This window comes from Pteropus medius, unplaced genomic scaffold (genome assembly GCF_902729225.1).
Source record: "Pteropus medius unplaced genomic scaffold, Ma_sr-lr_union100, whole genome shotgun sequence".
NCBI lineage: Eukaryota > Metazoa > Chordata > Mammalia > Chiroptera > Pteropodidae > Pteropus > Pteropus medius.
The window spans coordinates 4320514-4332964 of NW_024349224.1; the positions used below are offsets into that span (position 1 = coordinate 4320514).

General features: G+C 46.6%; 1 long non-coding RNA gene across 1 annotated transcript in view; it reads left to right on the forward strand.

Annotated features, from left to right (window-relative positions):
• Positions 1-1014: 1014 nt before the first annotated feature.
• Positions 1015-12451, forward strand: part of LOC120617268 (uncharacterized) — a 34998-nt gene continuing 23561 nt past the window's right edge. Inside the window, exon 1 of the long non-coding RNA XR_005656849.1 lies at positions 1015-1320. This is a non-coding gene — a long non-coding RNA (uncharacterized LOC120617268). The remainder of the gene's footprint in view (positions 1321-12451) is intronic.

The following is a 12451-nucleotide window of genomic DNA, read 5'->3' on the forward strand; positions in this document are numbered from 1 at the left end:
GTGGAGAAACTGAGGCCTGAATCAGGAGGTTGGCGGCCGATAGCAGCATTTCAGTCCCGTGTCCTTGCCCTGATGCATCCCCCGTGTCATGACCAGGGACAGTCCCTTTGGACTGAGCACCTGTTTCATGTCCGTCTCCACCGAACCGCCTTAGATCAGCCGAGAGATACTTGAGAGAGTTAGAGAACGCTCCTCACCTCTGTCCCTGTCCCAAGGACTTTGGGTCACTTCTGCAAAGCAGCAGAGGAAGAAACTATGTTCGTTCAGGATGCCATGAAAAATGCATCAGTTCACACAAGACAGTGACTCCACAGGCAGCTGGCGGGCAGGTGGAAGGATTTATTTACTGACATTTCCAAGTGCTTCTCAAACTTCTTCTAACTCCATGCCCCCCCACCCCAGTTTCCAGCTTCCCCAGAATGGAGGGGGTTTCTGGGCTTAATTGTCACCACTTGTACTTGTGTGGTGTGGTTATAGCACGTCTTCATCTCTTAAAGGCGTCATGGTGCAGGACCAAGCTGCTGTGCTCCATCCTGGTGACACCCGCTCCTTCGAAAAACCACTGAGGGACAAAAACCCTGTTTGTCCACAGCCAGCCCGGACTCAGCTGATGGTTTAGGGGAGCTTCCTGCTTTTCTTTCGGTCCCCCTGGTTAATTTTCTAACAGCATTGCAAACAACGTTTTATTCCTAATTTTTTCACGAACGGATTTTCAGGGGCCGATGAGAGGAGGCAACATCCTGCCTGACGGCGGTGAGGATACGGGGTCAGCCCACGAGCCGCGGGGCCCGGGCCTGAGGCTCCTCTAAAGAGCCCGCCTGGGGAGCCCTCCAGCTGCTGCCTCTGGGACAGTGTTCGGGGACCAGATTCAAACCCCAGAGAGCTGACTTCCGAGCCTGTGTTGTTTATCGGCAATTACCCTAGAAGTCCTTCCTGTAATTAACCCCAGCTTCACCGAAGCTGCTATTTGCACATCGGCTCCCTCCTCAACGCCGCCCCTTTGCCATTATTTCCTGGGAGATGAGTCACGGGAGGAGATGGCTTATCTCTACGCAGTCTTTAACTAGCTTTTGTCTCCCGGAGATGTTTGTCCATGAGGCAACATTTCAAACCGGGCACTTTCCACCCCCACCCCCCACTTCTTCAACTTCTTCTTCTTCTTCTTCTTCTTCTTTTTTTTTTTTTTAATAACATTTTCTTCCTTTCTGCTTTTATATTTCTTCCTCTCCCTCCCATGGCCTTTCATGCGTTCAGGATGTAGGAGAGCCAGCATCAAAGCACAGGGCCCTGCGAGTCCTCCTCCCCTCCACCTCCCCTCCGGTAAGACTGCCCTCTCTCTGTCTGATCGTTGACTCATAACCACAGGCCGGCTGGGTGCAGGATGGGGAGAGGGAGGGCCGAATGAGCCGGGACCACGGTCTGCAGCCCCAGCACAGACAAAAGTGGAAGATTTGTTCAACGGGGCTTTTTCCGACTTTGGGGATAATTGTTGAGGACAATCTGAGCTGACCCAGCCCAGGGCCGAAGGCAGGGTTGGGGGTGGAGAGCGGGGAGGGGAGGGGAGGGCGGGACCCCCACCCCCACTCCATCGACTGGCAACTGCAACCGAGTGAAAGTCATCTGGTCAGGCTCCAAATCCAAGACCAGGCCGGTCCTAAACCCACTCCCTGGGCACCACCGAGACATCCGATGGCATTATTTAATTTTAATTCGATTGAATGTGCATGTATAGACGGCCTACTAGGTGCCGGACTTCGAGTTGACAGGTGACGGCCACAGACGTAAACTCTGTGGAAGTTAACGTGCCAGTTCTTCAGGACAGGATTTGCAGGCCAAAGAGCTCCCCCACCCCCCACCCCGTTCCTCCCTCCCCTTCTGTCTCCATTAGGCATGAATGGGCATCGCATCTGTTTCTTTTCTTGCTGGAAAGCAAGAGGCAGAGACCCTAAAATGGGGACAGACCAGCACACACCTGGGTGGTCTTTAAATTAGAAAAAAGCTTTTGCCAGAGCTCTCCATTTGGGCCCGCGGTCTCCATACTTCTCATTGCTCTCTGCCCCTACGTGTTGGGAGAAGTGTGGGTAGCGGGGGACCTGGTGGGTACAAGAGGCGACATCCATTGTATCGGTCTTCTCTAAGGCTCACACATATTCCTCTCCGCCGTTTCCAGCACTGGCTTTCTCACTGGGCAGACCAAGCATGGTCTGGGGCAGAGGCAGGGGTGGGGCGGGGAAGCAAGCATTTCAATTTTAGACTTTGCATACAGTTTAAGTCTTTTTGAAAATAAAATTGTTTATGTTACGATTTCTTTTCATGTTATTTGAAGGATAGACTCCAAAGCCAGACTGTCTGGGTCAAAAATCTATGTTCTATAGCTCTGTGGCTCTGTGCCTCAGTTTCCGGGACTGCGAAATGGACATAATAGAAGTCCGATCTCATTAGACTGTTTGGGGCATAGCGAGTTAATATATCAGATGAGATGTTAGTTCTGGGTAGTTGCTGGTGACAGCCTGCATGTGTCTGCCTTTCCCACCCCGAGATACTTTCCTCCAAGGGTCGTTTTTTGTGTCATCGAGAGACCTGGACACCTGTGATCTTACTCAGTATCTTCTCCCTTGTTTATAATCACAAAGGAAGAAATAAAATACCCAGGATCAGTCACTTCCCCAGAGTCGCCAGGCTCCAGGCCTCTTCGTGGGTCTAAATTTTCCATGTCCACCAGAAAGGCGTCTGGTCTCGGGCTTTCACGGAATAGTGCTGCCAGATAAGGACCGGTATGTCTCGAATATTGCTTGGGGACATACTAATGCTAAAAAATGATTTATTGGTTATCTAAAATTCATATTTAACTGGATATCTTGTATTTTTATTTGTGAAATCTGAAAGCCCTACCTGGGGATTTTCCTCACAGATGTTTTGGTCAGCTGTCCTGTATCCCTAAAGAGACAGAGGTCAGTTGGGCATCTGGAGCTGGTTCTTTTCAGGAATATTCAAAAGTTTTAGGGAGATGGAAGGAGAGAGGGGTGTCGATGAGAACACAAGTCTCCCTGTTTCTCATACAAGTAGTAAGGGCCATTCTCGAAGTCGCTGTCCATGGCTGTCTAAGAGGATGGAAGACTATGCCTTCTGGAGGTTTTGTGTGTTTTTTCAGATTTCAATGTGGTATTTATGGTGTATGTGTGTGTGTGTGTGTGTGTGTGTGCGTGCGTGCGTGCGTGTGTGAGGAGAGCAAGGGCCACGGGAGGGATACAATTAGTGGCTTCTGTACAGCCGTGTTGATGGGTTCTATGAACTATGTGATGTATAACACATATGCCTTTTATTTTTGTATAGACATATAAAATGTTTAGCCGAATGGCTAAGCTACTTGGTACAATTGCCTGAAACTTTCCAAGTTCTTTTTGCTTTGCTAACTTTTTCTGAGTTGCCGCAAGTCCTAATTTACTCATGAATGAGTGAGATTAAGTAGAGGAACACTCAAACGTGGGGCATGGTACTGTGTTTTATTTTGGAATTTGCCGTGGGAGCTATCGAGCGAGGCTGGCTAGGTTTTTGTGATTGTTATATGAGGCTCAGCTGATAAAACTTATTAGTATTCCTAAAAATCATGAATAAAGAGTAAAATCACTGACTCAGAGGAGGTTTATAAGAATATCCATTTTACAGAAGGTGCTTCCCACTGAGCTTATCATTATCTACCACTACGGCTTGTAATGTCAGGGCGTCGTGCTGCCTGCGTAAGAAAGCTGTCTAGAAACTGTGAGCATGTGTGTTTCTTTTTCTTTCTTTTTCTTTCTCCAAAGAGAGTGATGAAAAGAATATTTAGTCTCTAGCCACCACAGCAGTGTGATTCAGATCCCTGTATTTACAGAGGCAAATTAGTTGATGCACCAGCATGCTAATGTGGCCAATGCCAGCCTGGTTGGGTTGTGTGTGTGCGTGTGTGTGTGAGAGAGAGAGAGAGAGAGAGAGAGAGAGAGAGAGAGAGAGAGAGGACAGAGACAGAGACAGAGAGCAGAGAGAGAGACAGAGAGAAAGAGAGAGAAAGAGAGAAAGAGAGAGAGAGAGAGAGAGAGAGATTTCTTCAGGAGGTGATTGAAGGAGACCCCAGGAGGGAGCCCCTCTGTTACTAATCTCAGGAGGAAGTTAGTTGGATTCTTAGTGTCTTCCAAAATTTTTTTCTCTTTTATTGGCAAAGCGCGCAGACATATAATTTTCTATTGCTTCCATCCATAAGTTCTCATCCAAGTCCCTAGGATAAATAAGAAAATAAATGAATGAGGTCATGATTTCTTAAGCAGATCTAAGAGGCGATGGCTAGGAAATAATTTACCAAAATTAAAATTCTGGTCTATATGTAGAGTTGTTTGATGATATTCAGCCGCTCGGAGCCAGGTCCCATCTAAGGCAAGCGTGAGCCCCTTTGCCCGTTTAACCTACTGCTTCGCTCGAAGAGGAAGCAGACGTCGTTTCTGGGACGGCAGGAAGTCAGTGACAGACAGTGGGAGACTCAAGAGTGAAATATAATGGAAGCCACTTTTTGACAGAAACAGTTTCCAACAGATGCGTGGGGCCCCTGGGCCAACAATGATAGAACTTACGCTTACCCCCTTTACCTGCAAGAGAAGGTGCTTTGTGTCCTTCCATTCATGGGGCTGGCAGTGTATCCAGTTATAAACTGTCAACAGTTTGACCTAGAAATATCCTCTTGCCTCAAATTTCACTTTATCCAGCATTTTTGGTCTAACTGTTGGAAGTCATCTAGGCATGGCACGGAGCTCTCCCAATACAGGGCGCCTCCACCTCGTTTTAAGATTTCTTTACTTAAGTACAAGGAGATGGGGTCTCCCTCTGTCCACAAGTCTTGGGACCTGCCCGCTCGCCCTTTGTACCTTCTTCCCCAGGAGGGCCTATCCCTTTTCTTCTCCAATCCTATTTAATTTTTGCATTTCCTGATTTTTATCTTGGGAAAACACAAGCCAGCTGCCGTCGGTTGAGGAAGCGGCGGAAGGATCCTGGCAGGTAGAGGACTTGCAGGTTTTCGGTCTCAGACGGTGAGACTTGAAATGCAGGGTGTCAGGTTGCACGACTTCTGCACCTCCCCGTTCCCTGTGCTCTGCCCGTGCGCACACCCCGCAGGCTCGCACGCGCACGCACGTCCCCTTCCGTCGCCTCGCGCCCAGTGTCCCCCTCGCTTTCCGCAGCTGTATTTCTAATCAGCAGAAGATACATCTTGCCGGGAGACAACGCTCCTTTTTTCTGCGCATTCTTAACCTCCTATCTTATGCATGGATCACTGGTTAGCTTAGAAATGCGCAGACACAAAGGAGAAGCTGACATTCGAGGTTTGACGGCCATAATGGCTGTTTATAAGCCTAATCCATCACGTTTAGTGGACACCTCCATTTTTGTCCCTCTGAAAAGGTATAAATAATAAAATGGGATAGCTCCGGCTCAGAGGTGCCTTGGTAAATATTTTAACTATTTACAAGATCGAACCAATAACAAAAGAAGCATCTGTACCATCCACAGAGGGGCCCCCGGTCGTTAAAGGAGACCCAGATGGTCCCTACCAGCCAACCAACAATAACATTTCTTAATGGCAGAGCTTTTGTGACACGGTTTACATTGTTTTTCTTCATATCGCCTTGTGATATTCTGAACTTGTCGTCTTTCTCTAGTGCCCCCAGCAACCTTTCTAAAGAAAATCTCCCCAAACAGCCTGCCCCCTATGGAAAGAATGAGGCCTTGAAGGAAACTGTAGGTTTCAAAGCCCGATTCAGAGACAAGTCTGAACAATTAGAACCCGGGCCTTCTCCAAGTCCAAATATTGACAGGGGCCCGCCCGTTCTGTGGGTAAACACCCCGGTCGAGCCCAGGGTCTGTGCCATCCCAGACTGTGTGCACGGCTTTGCCTCATTTGATTTGAATGTACCCTTCCCTGCTAGGCATAAAGAACACGCTGTGGGCTTCCCAGGCACCCCAAGGAGGACTTCTAGAGTTGCAGGTATCCTTCTCCACGGACCCTGTGCCTGGCGACAGGACACAGATCAGTGGAGACAGTATGTGACTTTAGAAATCTTTGAGCAGGTTGGATTCCTTCTCAGTTCTGAGGGGACGCTGCCGCCGTGGCTGCTTCTTAGTAACTGTTGGACGCTTTGGCTCTCTCTAAATCACCAGGAAAGTCAACTTTTTGGTTACGAGAATGATAGCAAAGACAGAGCAGGTGAGCCAGGTGGTTATCAGCTCTGGCGCCCAAGGCAAAAGCCTTCTCCACGTGGAGCCTGAGCTTCGGTTCCCAGTCTGTTACTGGGGTGATAACAGTATAAACTTCCAAGAGTGACTGTGTGAATTAGAGACTTATATTTAAAGCCAGGAGCTGAGCTCCATGATGGTCTCTATAATTGATACCAACAAACATATCGCACAGCAAATCTTTTGAAACTAGGCTCCAGATAGCAATTCCATGTCACTGGCATTTGAAGCTTCCTTCTGGGGAGGAAGGGGGAAAAAGCAAAACCAAAAAAAAAAAAACAACCAAAAAACAAAAAACAAAGCTATGTGACCAGTTTCTAGGTCTTTGAGAAACCTCAGTGTTCATTTCTCTTCCAAAGGCTCTATTTAATTTCGGAGCTCCCGCTTTCCAAATTTGGTCAATAAAATTAACAGCCTCCTTTTGAGTGGGACATCACACCTCCAAATGAGCTCAAGCTGGCCTGGCGATTGTCCTTCGGAATGTGAGATTTACATTTCACAGCTCCTGGCCAAGGCATGAATGAATCAGAGCTCGTAAACAAACGATCCTCCGACAGCGGGGTGGACGCTGCAAAGAAAAATATTTATCCTGTTTGTGTGGCTCTGGGTCCCTGAATGGCCCCCCAATAAAACAACATCATAAAGGGCATTTCACAGCCGAGCTCGCAATTTAATAAACAGATGCGAACAGGAGGCCTCGGAGGTCAACAATTAAAAATAAAGCAGCCGAGGTTCTCCTTGGAATCCTCCTCGTCCACAAAGAGGAGAGGGCCGGGCCCCCCGCGGCTGTGGCTGGTGGGTGAGGGGTGGCAGAGACTTCCAGGCTCAGGGGAGTTGTACCTGTTCTGAATGATTATTCCGACCACTGCCTGTCTAGCAAGAAAGGGAAACTCTGAAAGCAGATGAGAGAGAACTCACGGGCCGAAGTGGGCTGGAAGACGGTGCGGTTAACTTTGGTGGACAGCAAACGCCACACGTCGATTTCTCTGTTTTCTGCGCCAAGGACAGTAAATATCGGAGCAAATGATCCCAAACAGTTGGTTTGGGGAAGGATTTTCTGCTAAACTGGAAGTGTGTGCGTGTGTGTGTGTGTCTGTGTGTCTGTGTGTATGATGTGTGTATGAAATGACAAAGCCACTGAATAAAGGCCCGGAGAGCCGGCCGTGGTGACGGTCCTGTACCCACCTTTAACTTTGCCTGTCCCCTTCTTTTCGCTGCTCAGGTCAGCTGTCCACCACAGGGGCACGCCTGTCACCTCCATTGGACTCCACTCTGTCTGTGTCACCTCAAGCTCATCGCCATCTCTCCCGCCCCCACATCTCTCTCAGGTTAAAAAGAGGGTAGAGACAGTGGCCGTCGTAAAGCTCTTAAGGCAGCGTTTGCTAACAGCGAGGACTCGAAAAATGCTAGCTCGTTTGCCCAGTGTCTGTGCAGTCTTAGAGGCTCACACTTTCTGCTGGACCAGAGAATCTCACCGCGGCAGGTCACACTCACCTCGTCTGACAGTGTGCTGCAGGCTTGCACGCCTCTTTCTCACATGCTCCCCCACCTAGGCTCCCAAATGCCTGCACAGCAAATGCCCGCAACCTCCCCACATTCCTCCGCTGATAAGGGGGGAAATGAAGGATGGGTTTAAAGATAACCATTTGCTATGGAGCCAGACCTCCCGCGAGGACCCATCTGGCAGGCAGCGGGGAGCCCTGTGTCAAGTGGCCACACCAAGCCCCTCCCTGGACCCCAGAGCCACCCCGAGAGGCTCCAGTATAAATGACCACCACGATGGCTCTGAGCTACACACTTAGCAGCTTACTTCCCTCACACGTGAAGAGTGGGGGTGATGAGCTGGAGAAAATCTTCAAGTACTGTCTATTTACGTGGTGCTCCCCAATATACCAGGGGGCTCCATACTGCCTTGTGGCTCATCTTTGGATGTTTTATGCTTTTGGAGACCCTCCTCTCCTTGAGTTAGAATTATTTTGGAATCACATGGGCTTGAATATATATGTGCTAACCCGCCCCCCCTTTTTAAAGAAGTGAGAATATACAAAAAGCACTGTTAAGAGACAGGATTCAGAATCAGTCTCTCTTTCCTTACCTCGATGCAGAAGACATCCTTCTCTGCAACTGTTTACTGACGTTGAAATGACCCCCTCCTGGGCACTTTCTCACCTACTCCTTAGGACCAGCCTAAGGGAATATTACAAATCCTTCTGTCACCAAGGAGAAAATAAAGGTTCTGAGGTGACATAGTCCCCTTCCAATTTCATTACTTTCAAGTAGCAAAACTAACCATTTTTCATTCATTACTTTTTTTCCATTGTGGTCTAACGCTGAACTTTAAAAGGCTAACCACAGTCAAATAGAACATTCATACTTTCGAATAATGTATGAAATATAAACGCGTAGTTTAATAAAGCAGCTGGCCGAGCAGCTACGGTTCAGGTCAAGATAGAAAAATCTCCGTGTCTCTTTCTGTTCCTTTTTCATCAAGGCACTCAGAACAGATAAAGCCATTATTTTGACTTGTCCGAGAATCATTTTCTTTCTTTATTATATGGTTTTACCACCTATACGAGTATCCATAAACAATACAGTAGAGTTCGCCTCTTTTAGAACTTTATAGGAATATATACATTTTGCATTTGGTTATTCGTGTGTGCCTCCTTTTCTTCGATATTAAGTTTGTAAGATTCACTTGTGTGATGCATTCATCTTTTTTATTGCTGTATCGTATTCCATTCTGGGACTGCACTCTGACTTATCCGTTCATTCTGAGTCGGTTGACATCCGAGCTGGTTCCAGCTCTGGTGTGTGTGGTAGGCTGCAGAAATTCTTTAAGCCTCTCTGCCTCCATGCTCTCTGTCAAATGACATACTTTGGCTAATAAAGCGGTGATGGCGTGTCAGGCGCGAGCCAGAGAATCATGAGGACTTACGTGTTTCTACCTACTCTCCTGCGCCTCTCTCATCACCTAGAAAAGGCCATGAGCGTGGGAGGCTGCTTATGCGAACAGGTGGATGAGAGACACGTGGAACAGAACAAACTCAAAAAGCCACGAGCCAGGCCAACCCAAATCACTTGAATGCGTACGATAAATGCTTATCGTTGTATGATGCTAATATTTTGTAGTTGTTTGTTGTGCAGTATTACTCAGCAATTGGTAATTGATACAAGCTGCTATAGGTAATACTTCTAAGCTTATAAGTGTTGTTGTCGGAATTAGCCATTTTAACTCAGAAGTCTCAAACTCCAAAGCCTGAGTTCCTTCCGTGGTGCTGGTTCCTAGTCTTTTTTTAAGTAGCGTTTGTGGAAGATACCAGATGGGATGGACGATCAGACTCCTAGCTTATGGGTCCAAGTGTGAAAATCCATCCATGGCTGTTATGAACTCTATATCGCTCTTGTTCATATTTATAGTTATTTATTTTACATTTGCAAACTTCAGCTCTTCGAACCTCTTCTTTGGTTTACTGTCCATACGGCTCATGCACGGTATTCTTTTTCTTTGTTTTCTCTTCTGAGTCCTTTAGCGACATCGTGGAATGGCCACAGTGTAGAAGTATGTGGAGAGTCACATCAATACTTATCCTGGACACGTTTAGTCCACCAGTGTATTTTGTCTATCCTATAGAATTTTTAAAAACTTGGGGCCAACATGAAACCAACAGGACTTCATACAGAAGTCTAGATTTTAAGCTTCTCCCACATCATCAGAATATTTGCTCCCACTGGGCGTTCCCTCCTGCATGTTAAACATTTAATGAAACTGAGATGGGGTGGTCCCCTTCTGAGGGACACATAGTCTCTTCTTTGCCACAGTCCCCATGATGCCTTATCGATTCCCAATCCTGAACCTGAGTGTCGGTTGCCATTTGTCCTTATGATAGTTCTCTGATGATGGAGAAATATTTTTCCTCACCCATGTCTAACAAAAAGGGAACGATGCAAGTATCTAAAAGTGAGTTCCGATTTATTTTTTAGCAATCGAGGCTCTAATGAAAGTCTTTATTCAGTGACAAATGTGCAAATAGATCTCGTCACTCATTCCCTTACTCCAGAACCTTCAGTGGCTCCGTTAGCTACTGAATAAAGTTCAGATCCTTTAGCTTGGCTTTCAGTTTCTTCACAGTCTCAACTCAAATGTCCTTTGTAGCCTGTCCTACCGGATGATCAAATAGGAATTGCATGGGATTTATTTCTTTGCCCTGGCTCATCCTAGCACGGTGCTTGAAACGTGATAAGAATACAGAGGATGTTGAATGAATGACAGAATCATTGGCATAGAAAACTGTGCCTATCTGCTTACCCTTATCTCCTGAGAACCTGGTCACACTAATTTACCCCTCCAGCCATTGCTGGTTGTTTGGGGGTTGCACAGTTGAGACAACCTAGCCAGTTATGGCTCTTTGACCTCCTGGTAACACTGGGTAGCTCCAGGATTGGGCAAGTGGTCATGGCTGAGCCAGTGAGAATCCTTCCCTGGGACTTTTCATTTTATAACCACAAAAGACCGGCGGTCTGTCATCAGTGGTAAAAGCTGTAAGACATAAAGCCTGGAAAATCTCGGTGGCTGTGCTTCCCTCTCATGCCAAGGACACCAGGCCGCAGAGAGTAGAAACAGGCTCTGAAAAGCCTTCAAGTCACTATTTGGTGTTATTATTGTTGCTCCCAAATTTGGGCCCCATCTTTGACCTTCCCCCAGCTTGGATGGTCGATCTTTCCTGGAATCCACAAGCCAATATATTTCCTTTTGTGACTAATCTCACGTGAATTGCATTTCTGTCACTTCCAAAGCAGTCCTCATGGATATAGAAGTAGGATATGGACACAGTTTTAAGAGAACACACTGTGTATTCATTTAAACTTACGAATCATGATGCTTAAGAGTTAAAAAAAAAAAAATAAGACACTAGCTGTCAATGAACTCAGAAATCGTGATTCGTAATTGAAATAATTGTAATTTCTTATTCACCTCTGCATACTTAGTGCCTGGTCCAATAGATGGCATTTAGTAAGAGTTTATAAATGTTTATTTTAAAAAAATAGATGTAACGCTCAAGTTTATGGACTGTTAGCAAAGTGTAATAGGTGCACAGAAGAGGAAATGAAAATCCTACTAGGATGGGGAGTTATAGATGTTTCAGGAAAGCTTTCGCAAACGAGGAGACGCATTTGAGCTGATCCTTGGAGGATGAGCAGGTGTTTCGTGGGCGGAAGGGAAGGCGAGTTGGGAGTCCAGACAGGGACAAGTGTGCACGCGAACGTGGGGGCATGAAAGAGCGGGGCGCGTTTCAGAAACCAAAGTACTTTCAGGAGGGTGGATCGTGGTGTTGGAAAAGGCTGGGAGAGGAGGCTGGCAAGGCGGGTCGGGCTGCAAAATGCAAATAGAGAAGATTAAATATTTACATACGCTCCTTCGCGACACTCTGTGCATGTGACATGTATGATTTAGTTTAAACCTCCAAGGTTTCAGTACCCTAAGTGCAACTGTATCTTTTTGAAATCGATCACGTGACACTAATCGGCTCTCTCTCGGCTCCAGCGCTGATCATGGTCGTGATGCATTTCCTTTGCCCTCATTCCTGGGGTCGGGGACGGTCCCCGAGACCTCCACCTTCCCCTCTCACACCTTCCTCAGAAAACCAGCGTCATCTACAAGAACCCCCTAGTTTTTGTCCTCCATAAAGGTAAGCACTTTTGCTTCCCAAGTTTTAACGGGAAAATGCCTATTATGAGGAACTCGTTAAAAAAAAAAAAAAAAAGAGAGCCTGTGTCACAGCGATTTTCTCGATCCTCTGCATCACCCGTCAAATATGATTCAAGAATTCTTTGAGAACTGGTAACGTGCCGTATAACAAGGCAGGCAAACTCGAGGAATATCTAAGATCTCAAAACATTCGGGACAGAATCCCTTCCCGTAAGGATCTTACAGTCTTGTTAAGGAGTTAGTAAGATCAATATCATCAAGTTTGCCAATATCACTTGCTTTTATAAAATATTTATGAAATGTTTACACATTACAAAGCACTTTTGTCTCTATCCTTCCATTCGATCTTATCTGTGCACTGACTCCTTTTACCGATTACTGGTTTATGTTAGGTAGGGTCTGAGGGCTCTGGAGAAAGGTAACCCTGGATCCAACCCTTTAATTTGATGCTTACTAACGATGTATTGGTTAAGATGGGTTAAGTTTTGC